Source organism: Aethalodelphis obliquidens, unplaced genomic scaffold (assembly GCF_003676395.1).
Source record: "Aethalodelphis obliquidens isolate GAN/ISIS:26980383/991018 unplaced genomic scaffold, ASM367639v1 scaffold72, whole genome shotgun sequence".
NCBI lineage: Eukaryota > Metazoa > Chordata > Mammalia > Artiodactyla > Delphinidae > Aethalodelphis > Aethalodelphis obliquidens.
This window is the reverse complement of record NW_020838016.1, coordinates 9,464,386-9,484,382: the sequence shown is the minus strand read 5'-3', so window position 1 is coordinate 9,484,382 and position 19,997 is coordinate 9,464,386. Positions and strand designations below refer to the sequence as shown.

The window sequence follows — 19,997 nt, the reverse complement described above, 5'->3', positions numbered from 1 at the left end:
TGGTGGTGGCAAAAATGAACTCAAAATGGATTAAAGACCTAAATATAAGGCCAGACACTATAAATGTAAGGCAGAACACTCTGTGACATAAATCACAGCAAGATCCTTTTTGACCCACCTCCTAGAGAAATGGAAATAAAAACAAAAATAAACAAATGGGATCTAATGTAACTTAAAAGCTTTTGTACAGCAAAGGAAACTATAAACAAGGCGAAAAGACAACCTTCAGAATGGGAGAAAATATTTGCAAATGAAGCAACTGACAAAGGATTAATCTCCAAAATTTACAAGCAGCTCATGCAGGTAAATATCAAAAAAAAACAAACAACCCAATCCAAAAATGGGCAGAAGACCTAAATAGACATTTTTCCAAAGAAGATATACAGTATTCTATCCGCCGCAGATCTCTTTTCATCTCCACCATTCAGGCTCAGGGACCCTGCGACCTTGGAGCTCCTCCTGTCTCCTGTGAGCCAAGATGGGCGCTTACAAGTACTTCCAGGAGCTGTGGAGGAAGAAGCAGTCGGACGTGATACGCTTTCTGCTCAGGGTGCGCTGCTGGCAGTACCGCCAGCTCTCGGTGCTGGACCGGGCCCCGTGCCCCACCTGGCCCGACAAGGCGCGCAGGCTGGGCTACAAGGCCAAGCAAGGTTATGTGATATATCGTGTTTGCATGCACTGCAGTGGCCGCAAACGCCCAGTCCCGAAGGGCGCCACCTACGGCAAGCCCGTCCACCATGGTGTCAACCAGCTCAAGTTTGCCTGGAGCCTTCAGTCTGTTGCCGAGCTATCAGAAGAAACCCTGACACCCAGTGGATCACCAAACCAGTCCACAAGCACAGGGAGATGCGGAGGCTGACGCCTGCAGGCAGGAAGAGCCGTGGCCTCGGCAAGGGCCACAAGTTCCACCACATGATCGGTGGTTCTCGCCGCGCAGCCTGGAGAAGGCGCAATACTCTCCAGCTCACCGCTACCGCTAATATAAGTAATGTTTGTAAAATTCTTACCTAATAAACAGTTTAGGACATCCAAAAAAAAAAAAAAAGAAGATATACAGATTGCCAACAAAGTCATGAAAGGATGCTCAACATCACTAATCATTAGAGAAATGCAAATCAAAACTACAATGAGGTATCACCTCACACCAGTCAGAATGGCTATCATCAAAAAACCTACAAACAATAAATGCTGGAGACGGTGTGGAGAAAACAGAACCCTCTTGCACTGTTGGTGGGAATGTAAATCGATACAGCCACTATGGAGAACAGTATGAAGTTTCCTTAAAAAACTAAAAATAGAACTACCATATGACCCAGCAATCCCACTACTGGGCATATACCCTGAGAAAACCATAATTCAAAAAGAGTCATGTATCACAATGTTCATTGCAGCTCTACTTACAAGAGCCAGGACATGGAAGCCACCTAAGTGTCCATCGACAGATGAATGGATAAAGAAGATGTGGCACATATATACAATGGAATATTAATCAGCCATGAAAAGAAACAAATTGAGTTATTTGTAGTGGTGTGGATGGACCTAGAGTCTGTCATACAGAGTGAAGTAAGTCAAAAAGGGAAAAACAAACACCATATGCTACCGCATATATATGGAATCTAAAAAAATACATGTTCTGAAGAACCTAGGGGCAGGACAGGAATAAAGATGCAGACATAGAGAATGGACATGGGGAGGGGGAAGGGTAAGCTGGGACCAAGTGGGGGAGTGGCATGGACTTATATACACTACCAAATGTAAAATAGATAACTAGTGGGAAGCAGCCCCATAGCACAGGGAGATCAGCTCAGTACTTTGTGACCACCCAGAACAGTGGGATAGGGAGGGTGGGAGGGAGATGCAAGAGGGAGGATATATGGGTATATATGTAGATGTATAGCTGATTCACTTTGTTATAAAGCAGAAACTAAGACACCATTGTAAAACAATTCCAATGAAGATGTTAAAAAAAAAATGCTTGCTGCATGTCAGCTGGGCCTAACTTATATAAAGTAATAGTAATAAAAAGACTGTTGCTTTCATTAAAATTCAAATAAGCATGGATTGAAGATCTGAAAAATCAGTTTATACCTAAAGAGATTCAGGAGAACCTGAAAAATTTCTAAGACACAAGACTATATAATATGAGTTATATTTTCAGTCTACTCCAAATTTAATACTGAAGTACCTACAGCATATGAGGTATGTATGGATTAAACACAGTAATAATACCATAATGCCTACCATATAGTGATTACCTGTGATACTTCCTTCAGGTTCCAGTATCCTTACAACAAACCTGTTATTTAGTTGTTAAGTGTATTTTTACAGAGAAAGAAACTGAGGATCAGAGAAATAAGTAAGTTATTCAAGGTCACTCAGTTAATTAATCAAGCCAAGATTCCAAATTATCTTTTTGATCCCAAAGAATATGCTCTTTCCACTATCCCCATATCGCGTTCAACAGGTGTTTCTTGTCTTAAAAACAATAACAACAGAAATGCTGTAAAATGTTTCTCTGTTACAAAGCCCTAGATTCCAAAGGGCACCTTGAGCTTGGGGCAGTGGGGAAGAAAAGTGGTGGATGTGGAGATAAGGGTGAATTCGTGTGGACTTGGCCTTTAATTCAGTGTTAGGAAAGAGGAAGAAGTTTAAATTTTCCAGTATTTGACTGGATGGGATCAAGATGGTGGAGTAGGTAGACCCTGAGCTCACCTTCCCCCACAAACACATCAAGACTACGATGACATATAGAACAGCTCTCTCTGAGAACAGCCTGAAGACTAGCAGAATGGCTCTTCTACAACCAAGGTTATTAAGGAAAGTGGAGTCTGGTAGGAAGGAAGGAGAAATGATCTAATCGGGACCCACACCCCTAGTGCTAAGAAATAAGAAAATATTTATTTGAAGGAAAAATATCTCACTGATATATGTAAATATATTGTAAAGGCAGTTGATCAACCACTTAAGTAAGCTACTATGAAGGTTAAAAGACAAAATTGTAAAATCAACCATTAATCAACTATAACTACAATAAACAGTTAAGGGATATTCATAAAAATGTAAACTATGACACCAAAACATAAAATGTTGGTGGGGGGGCTTAGTAAAAAAAAAGTAGGGCTTTTAGAATGTGTTTGAACTTAAATGACTGTCATTCTAAAACAAGTAGATATATTTATAGATATGAACCTCATGGTAACTGCAAATCAAAAACCTACAGTAGATACACAAAAAGCAAAGAGAAAGGAACCCAAACATAATACTTAAAAAGTTATCAAACCCAGGGGCTTCCCTGGTGGCGCAGTGGTTGAGAGTCTGCCTGCCGATGCAGGGGACACGGGTTCGTGCCCCGGTCCGGGAAGATCCCACATGCAACAGAGCGGCTAGGTCCATGAGCCATTTGTGAGCCTGTGCTCCACAACGGGAGAGGCCACAACAGTGAGAGGCCTGCGTACCGTGTACTGCCAAAAAAAAAAAAAAAAAAAAAAAGTTATCAAACCCAAAGAGAAGAGGTTAAAAGAAGAAAAGAACAAAGAAATACAAAAACAACCAGAAAACAAGTAACAAAATGGCAATAGATACATACCTATTGATCATCACTTCTAATGTAAAATAGACTAAATGCTCCAATCAAAAGACATAGGGTAGCTGATTAGATTAAAAAAACCAAGATCCATGTATATGCTGCCTACAAGACACTCACTTCAGAGCTAAAGACACACCCATTGATAGTGAAGGGATTAAAAAAGATATTTCATGCAAATGGAAATGAAAAGCTGGGGTAGCAGTACTCATATCAGATAAAATAGACTTTAAAACAAAATCTGTAACAAAAGACAATTTAGGACATTAAATAATGATAAAGGGGTCAATCCAAGAAGAGGATATTAGACTTGTTAACATATATGCACCCAATACATTTATGCACCCAATATATAAAGCAAATATTAACAGACATAAAGGAAAAAATTGATAGTAATACAATAATAATAGGGGATTTTAATTACCCCAATCACATTAATGAATACATCATCCAGACAGAAAATCAATAAGGAAACATTGGCTTTAAATGACATTTTAGACCAGATGGACTTAATAGATATCTGTAGAATATTACATTCTAAACCAGCAGAATACACATTCTTCTCAAGTGCACATGGAACATTCTCCAGGATAGATTACATGCCTAGGCCACAAAAGAAGTCTCAGTAAATTTACGAAGATTGAAATTAAATCCAGCATCTTTTCTGACCACAGCAGTGTGAAACTAGAAATCAATAGCAAGAAGAAAACTGGTAAAAACACAAACAAGCGGAGACTGAAAACATACTATAAAAAAGCCATTGGGTCAACAAAGAAATTAAAGAAGAAGTCAAAAAATACCTTGGGATGAATGAAAATAGAAGCACAACGTCCAAAATCTATGAGACACAACAAAAACATTTCTAAGAGGGCAGTTTATAGTAATAGAAGCCTACCTCAAGAAAAAAGAAAAATCTCAAATAAACAACCTAACTTTCCCTCTAAAGGAATTAGAAAAGAAGAACAAACAAAGTCCAAAGTCAGTAGAAGGAAAAAAACAATAAAGATCAGAGTGAAAATAAATAAAATAGAGACCAAAAAACATAGAAAGGATAAATGAAACTAAGAGCTGTTTTTTTTGAAAAGATAAACAAAACTGATAAACTTTAGCCAGACTCATTAAGAAAAAGAGAGAGTGCTCAAATTTAAAACATAAGTAATGAAAGAGAAGTTACAACTGATATCACAGAAATACAATCATAAGAGAATAATGCAAACAGTGATATGCTAACAAATTGGACAACCTAGAATAAGTGGATAAATTCTGAGAAACATACAGTTTTCCAAGACTGAATCAGGAAGAAATAGAAAATCTGAATAGATTGATTATTAGTATTGAAATTGAATCAGTAATCAAAAGACTCCCAACACACAAAAGTCTGGGACTAGATGACTTCACAGGGGAATTCTACCAAATATTTAAAGAGGAGTTAATATGTATGCTTCTCAAAATGTTTCAAAAAATTAAAGAGGTGGACTTCCCTGGTGGCACAGTGGTTAAGAATCTGCCTGCCAATGCAGGGGACATGGTTTTAGCCCTGGTTCAGGAAGATCCCACATGCCACGGAGCAACTAAGCCTGTGCACCACAACTACTGAGCCTGCTTCTAGAGCCTGTGAGCCACAACTACTGAGCCTGTGTGCCACAACTACTGAAGCCCACGTGCCTAGAGCCTGTGCTCTGCAACAAGAGAAGCCACCGCAATGAAAAGCCCATGCACCGCAATGAAGAGTAGCCCCTGCTCACTGCAACTAGAGAAAGCCTATGTGCAGCAATGAAGACCAATGCAGCCATAAATAAATGAATAAACAAACAAACAAATAAATAAATAAAAGAGAAGAGAACACTTCCCACCTCATTCTATGAGGCCAGCACTACCGTGTTACCAAAATCAGATAAAGATACTACAAAAAAATGTACAGGCCCATATAGCTGATGAAATAGATGCAAGAATCCTCAACAAAATATTAGCAAACCAAATTCAACAATATGTAAAAAGGATCATACATCATGATCAAGTGGGATTTATTCCCGGGATGTGAGGATGGTTCAATATCTGCAAGTCAATTAACATGATACACCACAGATACACCACATTAACATAACCAAGGATAAAAATCACATGATCATCTCAATAGATGCAGAAAAAACATTTGGCAAAATTCAATATCCATTCGTGATAAAAACTGTCAACAAAGTTGGCATAGAAGGAACAAACCTCAACATAATAAAGGCCATCTGACAAACCCACAGCTGGCATCATACTCAGTGGTGAAAAGCTGGAAGTATTTCCTTTAAGATCAGGAACAAGATGAGGATGCCCACTCTTCCCACTTCTACTTAATATAGTATTGGAAGTCCTAGCCACGGCAATCAGACAAGAAAAAGAAATAAAAGACATTCAAATTGAAAGGGAAGAAGTAAAACTACCACTGGTTGCAGATGACATGATACTATATAAGGAAAACCTTTGACTCCACCAAAAAAAACTACTAGAATAAATGAATTCAGTAAAGTTGCAGGATACAAGATTAATATAAAGAAATTTGTTGCATTTCTGTACACTAATAACAAAAGAAATGAATCCCATTTATAAATCAAAAAGAATAAAATATCTAGGAATAAATTTAATGAAGGAGGTGAAAGACACATACTCTGAAACCTATAAGACATAGATGAAGGAAATTGAAGAGGATAGAAATAAATGGAAATATATCCCATGTTCATGGGTTAGGAGAATTAGCATTATTAAAATATCCATACTACCCAAAGCAATCTACAGATCTAATGCAATACCTATCAAAATACCCATGACATTTTCACAGAACTAGAACAAATAATCCTAAAATTTGTATGGAACCACAAAAGACCCTGAATAGTAAAGCAGTCTTGAGAAAAAAGCACAAGGTTGGAGGTATCTCTGCTCTCTGACTTCAGACTATACTACAGAGCTAAAGTAATCAAAACTGTGGTATCAGTACAAAAACAGATACATAGATCAGTGGAACAGAATAGAGAGCCCAGAAATAAACCCACAAACACATGGTCAATTAATCTATGGCAAAGGAGGCAAGAATATATAATTTTTTAAAAAGACTGTTCAATAAGTGGTATTGGGAAAACTGGACCAGCTACACATAAAAGAATGAAATTAGAAAATTTTCTCACACTATTTACAAAAATAAACTCAAGATGAATTAAAGACCTAAATGTAAGACCTGAAATCATAAAACTAGAAGAAAACATAGGTACTACACTTTTTGACATTGGTCATAGCTATATTTCTTTGGCTTTATCTCCTTAGGCAAGGGGAATAAAAGCAAAAATAAACAAATGGGACATAATCAAACTCAAAAGCTCTTGTACAAAGGAAACCATCAACAAAACAAAAAGGGAACCTACCAAATGAGAGAAGATATTTGCAAATGATACATCTGGTAATGGTTTACTATGTGAAACATATAAAGAACTCATACAACCCAATATGAAAAAAAAATAGCCAACTCAATTTAAAAAGGCCAGAGAATCTGAACAGACATTTTTCCAAAGAAGACATACAGATGGCCAAAAGGCACATGAAAAGATGCTCAACATCACTTATCATCAGGGAAATACATTTCAGAACCACAATGAGATATCACCTCATACCTATTAGAATGGCTATTATCAAAAAGAAAAAAAATAGCAAATGTTGGCAAGGATGTGGAGAAAAGGGAACCCTTGTGCTCTGTTGGTGGGAATGTAAATTGGTGCAGCCACTATGGAAATCAGTATGGAAGTTCTTCAAGAAATTAAAAATAGAACTACCATATGATTTAGCCATTCTACTCCTGGGTATTTATCTGATGAAAACACTAATTTGAAAAGATATATTTACCTCAGTGTTTATAGCAGCATTATTTACAATGGCCATGACATGGAAGCAACCTAAGTGTCCATCAATAGATAGAAGGATAAAGAAGATGTGTTATATATATAGAAACATAGGAATATATATATATGTGTGTGTGTGTATATATATATATATATATATATATATATATATATATAAGATTATTACTCAGCCATAAAAAAGGATGAAATTTTGCCATTGGAAACAACATGGATGGACTTGGAGGGTATTATGCTTGGTGAAATAAGTCAGACAGAGAAAGACAAATACTGCGTTTCACTTAATATGCAGAACAAATGAAACATATACAAACAAATGAACAAATAGAACAGATACTGAGAACAAACTAGTGGTTACCAGAGGGGAGAGGTGTCAGGGTTGGGCCAAGATAGGTGAAGGAGATGAAGAGCTACAAAATACCAGGTGTAAAATAAATAGGTTACAAGGATGTTATGTACAGCACAGGGGATATAGACAATATTTTATATCTTCCTATAGCATATATTTTATAAAAATATTGAATTACTATGTTGTACACCCAAAACTAATATAATATTGTAAGTCAACTATACTTCAGTTAAAAAAATTAGTTCAATTTAAAAAATTAACTTACCACTATTTCTGGTCTTGATGTTTGGGAGGACGTGAAAGAAATTATAGAGAACATAAGAGGAGGAATGAGTTAGGTGGTGATGAGGGTGGGTAGAAGGAAACATGATGAAGTGTTTGGTTTGGGACATGTGAATATGGAGATATCCCACAGGTTTAGGCAGGCATGGCTCATTTCCTCCAGAGAGGTACTCTTCCTTTTTCTTGTTTTGTTTTGTTGTTGTGTTGTTTTTATTTTTGGCTGCACCGTGGGACGTATGGGATCTTAGTGCCCCAACCAGGAATGGAACCCACACCCCGTGCATTGGAAGCACAGAGTCTTAACAACTGGACCACCAGGGAATTCCCTAGGTACTCTTTTTTTTTTTTTTCAGCTGCATTGGGCCTTTGTTGCTGTGCACAGGCTTTCTCTAGTTGTGGTGAGTGGGGGCTGCTCTTTGTTGCGGTGCGCGAGCTTCTCATTGCAGTGGCTTTTCTTGTTGTGGAGCTCAGGCTCTGGGCATGTGGGCTTCAGTAGTTGTAGCATGCAGGCTCAGTAGTTGTGGCACTTGGGCTCAGTAGTTGTGGTGCATGGGCTCAGTTGGTGTGGGATCTTCCCGGACCAGGGATCTAACCCGTGTCCCCTGCATAGGCAGGTGGATTCTTAACCACTGCACCACCAGGGAAGTCCTCTTGCTCATTGTTGAGAGAAAAAGAGAGACAGATTTGACCCTGTGGAACAACCTATTGTTCATCCAGCCCCAGCCAGCGCCTGCTGTTCCCAGCTCATTGTTTTTTCCTCCAGCGTCTATGGTGCATTCTGTCACCATGGCCATAGAAACTTTGTTTTCCTTAGAATTGCTGTTAGGATGTCTAAAACTTTGAACTTTCTTTTTTTTTTCTTTGTGGTACACGGGCCTCTCACTGTTGTGGCCTCTCCCGTTGCGGAGCACAGGGTCCGGATGCGCAGGCTCAGCGGCCATGGCTCATGGGCCCAGCCGCTCCGCGGCACGTGGAATCCTCCCGGACCGGGGCACGAACCCGTGTCCCCTGCATCAGCAGATGGACTCTCAACCACTGCACCACCAGGGAAGCCCTGAACTTTCTTTTTATTTTTCTCCTTGTTCCCCCCCACCCCTCAGATGCCAGAAAACTCTTTTTGTTTGTTTGTTTTTATTTCTATTACTCTAGGAGGTGGGTCAAAAAGATCTTGCTGTGATTTATGTCAAAAAGTGTTCTTCCTATGTTTTCCTCTAAGAGTTTTATAGTGTCCAGTCTTACATTTAGGTCTTTAATCCATTTTCAGTTTACTTTTGTGTATGGTGTTAGGGACTGTTCTAATTTCATTCTTTTACGTGTACCTGTCCAGTTTTCCCAGCACCACTTATTGAAGAGACTCTTTTCTCCATTGTATATCCCTGCCTCCTTTGTCATAGATTAGTTGATCATAGATGCATGGGTTTATCTCTGGACTTTTTATCCTGTTCCTTTGATCTATATTTCTGGTTTTGTGCCAGTACCATATTGTCTTGATTACTGTAACTTTGTAGTATGGTCTGAAGTCAGCGAGTCTGACTCCTCCAAGTCCGTTTTTTTCCCTCAAGATTGCTTAGGCTATTCAGGGTCTTTTGTGTCTTCATACAAATTTTAAGATTTTTTTGTTCTAGTTCTGTAAAAAATGCCATTGGTAATTTGATAGGGATTGCATTGATTCTGTAGATTGCTTTGGGTGGTATAGTCATTTTCACAATACTGATTCTTCCAATCCAAGAACATGGTATATCTCTCCATCTGTTTGTGTCATCTTTGATTTCTTTCATCAGTGTCTTATGATTTTCTGAGTACAGATCTTTTACCTCCTTAGGTAGGTTTATTCGTACGTATTTTATTCTTTTTGTTGCAATGGTGAATGGGATTGTTTCCTTAATTTCTCTTTCTGATCTTACATTCTTGGTGTATAGGAATGCAAGAGATTTGTGTGCCTTAATTTTGTATCCTGCAACTTTACCAAATTCATTGATTAGCGCTAATAGTTTTCTGGTGGCATCTTTAGGATTTTCTATATATAGTATCATGTCATCTGCAAACAGTGGCAGTTTTACTTCTCTTTCAATTTGTGTTCCTTTTATTTCTTTTTCTTCTCTGATTGCCATGGCTAGGACTTCCAAAACTATGTTGAATAATAGTGGCAAGAGTGGACATCCTTGTCTTCTTCCTGATCTTAGAGGAAATGCTTTCAGTTTTTCACCATTGAGAATGATGTTTGCTGTGGATTTGTCATATATGGCCTTTATTATGTTGAGGTAGGTTCCCTCTATGCCCACTTTCTGGAGAGTTTTTATCATAAATGGGTGTTGAATTTTGTCAAAAGCTTGTCTGCATGTATTGAGATGATCATATGCTTTTTATTCTTCAATTTGTTAATGTGGTGTATCACATTGATTGATTTGCATATATTGAAGAATCCTTGCATCCCTGGGGTAAATCCCAGTTGATTATGGTGTATGATCCTTTTAATGTATTGTTGGATTCTGTTTGCTAGTATTTTGTTGAGGATTTTTGCATCTATATTCATCAGTGATATTGGTCTGCAATTTTCTTTTTTTGTAGTATCTTTGTCTGGTTTTGGTATCAGGGTGATGGTGACCTCATAGAATGAGTTTGGGAGTGTTCCTTCCTCTGCAATTTTTTGGAAGATTTTGAGAAGGATATGTGTTAGCTCTTTTCTAAATGTTTGATAGAATTCACCTGTGAAGCCATCTGGTCCTGGACTTTTGTTTGTTGGAAGATTTTTAATCACAGTTTCAATTTCATTACTTGTGATTGGTCTGTTCATATTTTCTATTTCTTCCTGGTTCAGTCTTGGAAGGTTATACCTTTCTAAGAATTTATCTGTTTCTTCCAGGTCGTCCATTTTATTGGCACAGAGTTGCTTGTAGTAGTCTCTTAGGATGCTTTGTATTTCTGTGGTGTCTGTTGTTACTTCTTTTTCATTTCTAATTTTATTGATTTTAGTCCTCTCCCTCTTTTTCTTGATGAGTCTGGCTAAAGGTTTACCTATTTTGTTTATCTTCTCAAAGAATCAGCTTTTAGTTTTATTGATCTTTGCTATTGTTTTCTTTGATTCTATTTCATTTATTTCTGCTCTGATCTTTATGATTTCTTTCCTTCTACTAACTTTGGGTTTTGTTTGTTCTTCTTTCTCTAATTGCTTTAGGTGTCAGGTTAGATTCTTTATTTGAGATTTTTCTTGTTTCTTGAGGTAGGATTGTATTGCTATAAACTTCCCTCTTAGAACTGCTTTTGCTGCACCCCATAGGTTTTGGATCATCGTGTTTTTGTTGTCATTTGTCTCTGGGTATTTTTTTATTTCCTCCTTGATTTCTTCAGTGATTTCTTGGTTATTTAGTAATGTATTGTTTAACCTCCATATGTTTGTGTTTTTTACGTTTTTTCCACTTGTAATTGATTTCCAATCTTATAGTGTTGTGCTTGGAAAAGATGCTTGATATGATTTCAGTTTTTTTTTTTTTTAACATCTTTATTGGGGTATAATTACTTTACAATGGTGTGTTAGTTTCTGCTTTATAACAAAGTGAATCAGTTATACATATACGTATGTTCCCATATCTCTTCCCTCTGATTTCAGTTTTCTTAAATTTACCAAGGCTTGATTTGTGATCCAAGATGTGATCTATCCTGGAGAATGTTCCTTGTGCACTTGAGAAGAAAATGTAATCTGCTGTTTTCGGATGGAATGTTCTAGAAATATCGATTAAATCTATCTGGTCTGTTGTGTCATTTAAAGCTTATGTTTCCTTTTAAATTTTCTATCTGGGTGATCTGTCCATTGGTGTAAGTGAGGTGGTAAAATCCCCCACTATTATTGTGTTGCTGTCGATTCCCTCTTTTATAGCTGTTAGCATTTGCCTTATGTATTAGGGTGCTCCTATGTTGGGTCCATATATATTTATAATTGTTATATCTTCTTCTTGGATTAATCCCTTGATCATTATGTAGTGTCCTTCCTTCTATCCCGTAATATTCTTTATTTTAAAGTCTATTTTATCTGATATGAGTATTGCTGCTCCAGCTTTCTTTTGATTTCCATTTTCATGGAATATCTTTTTCCATCCCCTCACTCTCAGTCTGTATGTGTCCCTAGGTCTGAAGTGGTCTCTTGTAGACAGCATATATATGGGTCTTGTTTTTGTATCCATTCAGCTAGCCTGTGTCTTTTGTTTGGAGCATTTAATCCATTCACATTTAAGGTAGTTATTGATATGTATGTTACTAGGACCATTTTCTTAATTGTTTTGGGTTTTTCTGGTTTTTTTTTTTTTTTTTTGCGGTATGCGGGCCTCTCACTGTTGTGGCCTCTCCCATTGCGGAGCACAGGATCCAGACGCGCAGGCTTAGCGGCCATGGCTCATGGGCCTAACGGCTCCGCGGCATGTGGGATCTTCCCAGACGGGGGCACAAACCCGTGTCCCCTGCAACGGCAGGCGGACTCTCAACCACTGCACCACCAGGGAAGCCCTGGGTTTGTTTTTGTAGGTCCTTTTCTTCTCTTGTGTTTCCCACTTAGAGAAGTTCCTTTAGCATTTGTTGTAGGGTTGGTTTCGTGGTGCTGAATTCTGTTAACTTTTGCTTGTCTCTAAAGCTTTTGACTTCTCCGTCAAATCTGAATGAGATCTTTGCTAGGTAGAGTAATCTTGGTTGTAGGTTCTTCCCTTTCATCACTTTAAATATATTGTGCCAGTATGGCTTGTAGAGTTTCTGCTGAGAAATCAGCTGTTAACCTTATGGGAGTTCCCTTGTATATTGTCATTTTTCCCTTGTTGCTTTTAATAATTTTCTTTGTCTTTAATTTTTGTCAATTTGATTACTCTTTGTCTTGGTTTGTTTCTCCTTGGGTTTATCCTGCCTGGGACTCTCTGCGCTTTCGGGACTTGGGTGGCTGTTTCCTTTCCCATGTTAGGAAAGTTTTCGACTATAATCTCTTCATATATTTTCTTGGGTCCTTTCTCTCTCTCTTCTCCTTCTGGGACCCCTATAATGGGAACGTTGGTGCATTTAATATTGTCCCAGAGGTCTCTTAGGCTGTCTTCATTTCTTTTCATTCTTTTTTCTTTATTCTGTTCCATGGCAGTGAATTCCACCATTCTGTCTTCCAGGTCACTTATCTGTTCTTCTACCCTAGTTATTCTGCTATTGATTCCTTCTAGTGTATTTTTCATTTGAGTTATTGTATTGTTCATCTCTGTTTGTTTGTTCTTTAATTCTTCTAGGTCTTTGTTAAACATTTTTTGCATCTTCTCGACCTTTACCTCCATTCTTTTTCCAAGGTCCTGGATCATCTTCACTGTCATTATTCTGAATTCTTTTTCTGGAATGTTGCCTATCTCTATTTCATTTAGTCATTTTTCTGGGGTTTTATCTTGTTCTGGTACATAGTCCTCTGCCTTTTCATTTGTCTGCCTTTCTGTGAATGTCGTTTTCGTTCCACAGGCTGCAGGATTGTAGTCTGGTGAAAAAGGCTATCTAAGAGCCTTGTGCAAGCTTCCTGATGGGAGGGACTGTTGGTGGGTAGAGCTGGGTGTTGCTCTGGTGGGCAGAGCTCAGTAAAACTTTAACCTTCTGTCTGATGATGGATGGGGCTGAGTTCCCTCGCTGTTGGTTGTTTGGCCTGAGGTGACCCAGCACTGGAGCCTACAGGCTCTTTGGAGGGGCTAATGGCGGACTCCAGGAGGGCTCACGCCAAGGAGTACTTCCCAGAACTTCTGCTGCCAGTGTTCTTGTCCCCGTGGTGAGCCACAGCCACACCCCGCCTCTGCAGGAGACCCTCCACCACCAGCAGGTAGGTCTGGTTCAGTCTCCCTTGGGGTCACTGCTCCTTCCCCTGGGTCCCGCTGGGCACACTACTTTGTGCGTGCCCTCCAAGAGTGGAGTCTCTGTTTCCCCCAGTCCTGTCAAAGTCCTGCAATCAAATCCCGCTAGCCTTCAAAGTCTGATTCTCTGGGAATTCCTCCTCCCATTGCTGGACCACCAGGTTGGGAAGCCTGACGTGGGACTCAGAACCTTTACTCCAGTGGGTGAACTTCTGTGGTATAATTGTTCTCCAGTCTGTGAGTCACCCACCCAGTAGTTATCAGATTTGATTTTACTGTGATTGCGCCCCTCGTACCATCTCATTGTGGCTTCTCCTTTTTCTTTGGATGTGGAGTATCTTTTTTAGTGAGTTCCAGTGTCTTCCTCTCGATGATTGTTCAGCAGTTACTTGTGATTCTGGTGCTCTCACAAGAGGAGTGAGCACATGTCCTTCTACTCTGCCATCTTCTGCCTATTCACCGAAACTCATTTTTTTTTTTTTAACTCTTTTCATTCCTTGAGTTTTCTTCATATGCTTCAGGTTAAAATTTTTTTCAACATATTTGATCAGTGGTTGTGTTTAGCCTGTTTTCTAAAACAACTGTAAATGATAACTCCTCCATTTTGGTTGTTTTAAATTCACTTTGTTCTAAAAAAAAAATCTTGAGTTGTTTTCTTTCTTCTGACACTGTGTCTCTCAGGGAGGCTTCTGCCAACTAACCTCAGATCAGGGTGTGTGCCAATTAGTAGTATAAGCCATGAGTCCCTGCACCGGGATACACTTGGTAACTGTTTGAGGGCTCATCGCAAGTAAGGCATTGTGCTAGTTGCTGATTTGAATATAAAGATGCATCAGAATAGCAGCCCTCCAGGAATTTACAGTCTCATAATGCAAGTATCTAAATTAGTCTGCATTCACTCAGCACCAAATCTATCTTTTATTGTGGCACCTGCTACTTGTGTTAATGGTTCTTAGCAATTATTTATGGCACAAAATAGATTCAGAGCCAAGAATGGTACACTGTGTTAGAGAGGTTTAAGACAGTTCATTTACAATACTGCATTCTTGTTTTCCCTCTCTTTTTCCTTTTACTGTTGATAGAGCTAAAACAAACGTAAGTCACCACAAGTGAATGTTAAAACATGGGCTATTACTTGAGATCAGCATTATATATCATCTTCTATCCTGTTATGAGTTAATGATGCCACATTCACTTTGTGATCTTCTCCCCTCTTTGTTCTTCAGCTACACCAGCCTTTAACACATCATGCCCCATCCTGCCTTAGCACCTTTGGACATATAATACATTTTGTTGGGAATGTTCACCCTCCTTGTTTGTTCCTACTTATCCTTTGGAGCTCAGTTCTGTTGTCACTTTTCAAAGAAGGCTTTCCTGACCTCCCAGACTAGGTAGAGTCTCCCCGTTAAGACACTCATGGTACCCTTCATGGACTTGTTCCTTTTGTAAGTAAGCAACTGAGTAATTGATTATTTGTTTGACTGCCCTGGTAGAAAATATATTCATAAGGGCAACGATGCCATGTCTCTGTTCACAGCTGTATCCCCAGCTTCTGGCAGAAATTGCTGTATAAATATTTGATGAACCAGTGAAAAAATCAGATTTAAGTGTGTAAGTAGATGCTGTTGTAGAATGGCTCCAAAGAATCATATATCAATAGATTTCATTTCTGACAAACCCAGTCTGATAGTTCTCATTAGCAGAGCAGCGTTTATTCATTTATCAGTCAAATACCTCTTTCGTATCTGGGCTAGATGGTGAGAATCTGAAAGTGAATTCACTGTTCCCTCAGGAGGCTCACAGTCTAGTGTTAGATACAGACGTGTACATAGTGAGGGTGCAGCTGACAGACGTCTGCTCTGCAGGACTGCTTTATACCTTAATGAGGGAGCCGGAGGGGGTGACTGAATAGCCTAGAAGTGGGAGTTAGGGAACGTTTCACAGAGCCAAGTCTCGAAGGATGAGTAGGAGTTCCCTTAGTGGAGAGAGCAAACCACTGGCAGAGGCGGGAGATGCAAGAGCATGGTGCGTCTGAAGCATCTAAAGGACTCTGGAAGGAGTTCCCTGGCGGCCCAGTGGTTAAGACTCCGTGCTTTCACTGCTGAGGATGCGGTCCAGCCTCTTGTTGGGAAACTAAGATCCTGCAAGCCGTGCAGTGCAGCCAAAGAAACTAAAAATAAACAAGATAAAGGGCTCTGGAATTCAAGCAGTGACATCGGGAAGGCACCACACCCAAGTGTTCTCACTCCTTCCTGACTCTAACCTCATCTCTGACCAACCCTCCTGCTATGCTCTGTGCTGCAATCGCCCCACGGCCTGCTTCTTGAACGCTCTCCACCGATTCCTGCCTTCGAGCTTTCTGCCTGCTGCTCCCCCTGCCTGGAGCTCTGTTACCCAAGATCTTCCCTTTCTCATCATTTGGAGCTCACCTCAAAGATCACTTCTTCTAAGGGAACTTCTCTGCCCATTTTATTTACCTGTGACTTTACCATTTTATTTTCTTCCTATCACTCATCACTAAAATTTTTCATATCTAAAATCACTTCATGTCTAAAATTTTTATTTACTTGTTTACACATTTTAAAAACTACATCTCTCCCATAGAAGTAAGAAGTTCCATGAGTGTTGGGACTTTCATCTGCCCTGTCCTCACAGGGTCCTTCACACCGAGTACAGTACCTGGCACATAGTAGGCATTCAAGGCTTTGATTGCGATGAACCTGGAGAGGAACGCAGGGACCCAGACCAGAGAAGGCCATTGGTTGTGGTAAAGAGTTTACCCCTTATAAGCAGTGGGAAACTCAAAAGCTGTTAAGCAGGAGAGCAGTGTGACCAAATTTATATTTTAGAAAGAGTATTCTTAAAGCAGCATGGACAGTGGGTTTGAGGGGAATGAGGCTGAAACTGGAAGTCTCTTTGAAAGCTGTTGCTTATTCAGGTCTCTGATCTCATATCAAAAAGACACCTCAGGACTTCCCTGGTGGCACAGTGGTTAAGAATCCACCTGCCAATGCAGGGGACACGGGTTCGAGACCCTGGTCCAGGAAGATCCCACATGCCGCGGAGCAACTAAGCCCATGCACCACAACTACTGAGCCTGCGCTCTAGAGCTTGCGAGCCACAACTACTGAGTCTGCGTGCTGCAACTACTGAAGCCCGCGCGCCTAGAGCCCATGCTCCGCAACAAGAGAAGCCACCACAACGAGGAGCCTGCGCACCACAACGAAGAAAGTCCTCGGAGATCCAGTGGACTTGGCACTTTCACTGCTGAGGGTGAGGGTTCAATCCCTGGTCGGGGAACTAAGATCCTGCAAGCCACTCGGCCAAAAAAAAAAAAAAAAAAGAAAGCAATACTAAATAAATAAATAACTACATTGATGAACGTAGTGAATGTAATTTTCATGAATGATTGGGAATCTAAATTGCATTTGAATTGTATGTAGTTGAGGTAGTAGGAAGTGATACGGAAACTGAGAGGGCTTAGTTGGGTGGGGAGGTATCGTGGGTCAAAGATGGGGAGATTTAAGCAAGTTTAGAGAAGACAGTTGCAGGAATGTTTGCGAAATGAAGTAATAGAAGAGACAGGAAGGCATGGATAAAGAGAGTACAGGTGGAGGTGCCAGCCTTAGACTTGGAGAGGGAAAGCTTCTCCTCTGACCCAAGAGTGAGATGCACCATCGCTGTAGGTGTAGCTGGAGGAGTAGAGAGTTGAGGAAAGTCATTTCCTGTGTCCTTACTTCCCTTGAGAAACAGGAGGCAAGTGGTGGCCTAGGGCTTGAGAAATCTAGTGAAAAGTTAGATGTGCCATTGGTGGGGAGTGGAGAGGAAACTAATTAGGGACAAGAGAGAGACTTTCATCATTTTAAGTGACTTTGAGAGAGCAGACGAGCTTGTATCTCATAGGTATGGTACCAATTCACAAGGTTATGGGACTTTCCTCCAACTCCTCTCAATGGTTCTGACATTGAAAGTGAACCCAGAAGAAAGTTAGATTAATCCCAGATTAGGTATTGAAAAGGTACATAGTTAACTTGTAAGTCAAGGGGTAGAGAGTGACATCACCAAAATAGTGGAGTGGGAAGCTATAGGGGTTGGTCCCTCCACCAAAGCAATTGTTGATTTGGAGAGATTGGAATAAGCTCTTTCAGAACTCTGGAACCTGATCCGACCTTATAACAGCTAGGGGACTGCTGGATAAAGGTAGAGGCTGCTATCCTTGGGTAAGAGAGGACATGTGCAAACCAGCCACCAGCCTCCATTCTTCAGCCCTACTGCACATGTGGGGAAAGCGGCCCACATTCCAGGAATGAGGGCTGAGAACTTTGTCCTACCAAAATGTGGGCCTATGTACTTTGGTAGATTTTGCAATGCCCTGCAGAACTGGCACAGATGCTTACCTAGGTTCTGGCCCTCTCAGCTGCAGTTGCTTCCTTTGGCAGCGGCTGTTGGAAGATTTAAAGGGCCAGTATCTTTTGGGGGTTTGCAAGGCCACACATTTTAGAAAATGTTCGTCAGATCACTAGCCGATCACAGAGAAAACATAACAGACGTTTCAGAAACTTCAGCGACCACACACCAACAAGGAATACATACTTTGCCAAAGTAGTTTGGAAAAGTCGCAAATTGACAGCCCTCAGCCAGGAAGAAATGGCAATCCCTGAGGAGTGGGAAAAGCAGATTTCTAGAGTTATTACACTTATTTTCAAAGGAATAAAACTTGAAAAAATCTCACTCACCTGAGTTAAGTAATTAGTCAACTTAAGGAATGTTTGAATTTATCTGTTAAAAACTGAAATTATACATTAAGGTATAATACTACACATTACAAAAACTGTATAAAACCATACAGTTCAGGATTCATGCCTTTCCTTAAAACCTTTTCAACTCCCTTAATTACTCGGTCTTTCCTGTAAACGGCACCTCCCAGTATTCAACCTCACAAGTTATTAAAGCAAGGTGCATTTTTATACCTTAATCTAACAAAAAGAAAAATCAATGTGTGTGAGATTATGACAGATTTGTTTCACTCATGCATTACTCTCATATTCTATAATATATTCATGTTTGCTTTCATCTAAAATTAATGTCTCCAAATACTTATTAAGGAAACCTGTAGTTCCAAACACTGCCTATGCACCGTCTGGAAGGGGCAGCCTAGCTGAGAAGGCATTTAACTGTGTGGCATTAAAAGTGTTAAAACAATCAATATGCAATATTGATTATAAGAGCAAATATTGCAGGTTTCATCACATTTGAGGAGCTGGAAAATTGTCTTACTCTTTGACTTAGTAATCTCACACTTAGGAGCGAAGGAGATTTGGGGGAAATAACTTAACAGCAGTGCCTCAAAACGTAACCTTTGGAAATAGGGTCATTGCAGATGTAATTATTTAAATTAGGATGAGATCATAATGCAGGATGAGGTGGACTCCTCATCAAATATGACTGGTTTCCTCATATGAAGACTGCCATGTGAAGACAGACACAGGGAGAACACCATGTGAAGAAGGAAAGATTGCTGCAAACTACCAGATCCTCCCAGGCAAGGGAGGATCCCCTTACAGGTTTCAGAGGGAGGACGGCCCTGCTAACACCATGATTTTGGACTTCTAGACTCCAGAACCGTGAGACAATACATTGCTATTGTTTTAGTCACCCAATTTGTGACCTTTGTTATGGCAATCCAAGGAAACTAATACGGTGGTCACTTGGTTTTATACCAGGGAGCCATGACCAGACAATAGGGAAAGAACAGTCTCTTCAACAAATAATGCTGAGAAAACTGGACACCCACTTGCAAAAGGAAGAAGTTGGACTCTTACCATATACCACATACAAAAATTAACTTAAAAAAATGGATAAAACACTAACTTTAAAACAGAAAACTATAAAACTCTTAGAAGAAAACAGAGGAAATCTTCATTACTGTGGATTTAGCAATGACTTTTTTTAAAATTTATTTTATTTTTGGCTGCGTCGGGTCTTCATTGCTGCCCCGTGGGCTTTCTCTAGTTGCAGTGGGCGGGGGCTACTCTTCGTTGCAG

The 19,997-nt window shown here is 39.8% G+C and overlaps 1 protein-coding gene and 1 pseudogene across 2 annotated transcripts in view; both read left to right on the top strand.

The window, feature by feature from the left end:
• GK5 (glycerol kinase 5) overlaps positions 1-19,997 on the top strand; it is a 77,608-nt gene that overhangs the window by 8,844 nt on the left and 48,767 nt on the right. The window lies entirely within an intron of this gene.
• On the top strand, positions 295-1,045 carry LOC113612132 (60S ribosomal protein L15 pseudogene; annotated as a pseudogene).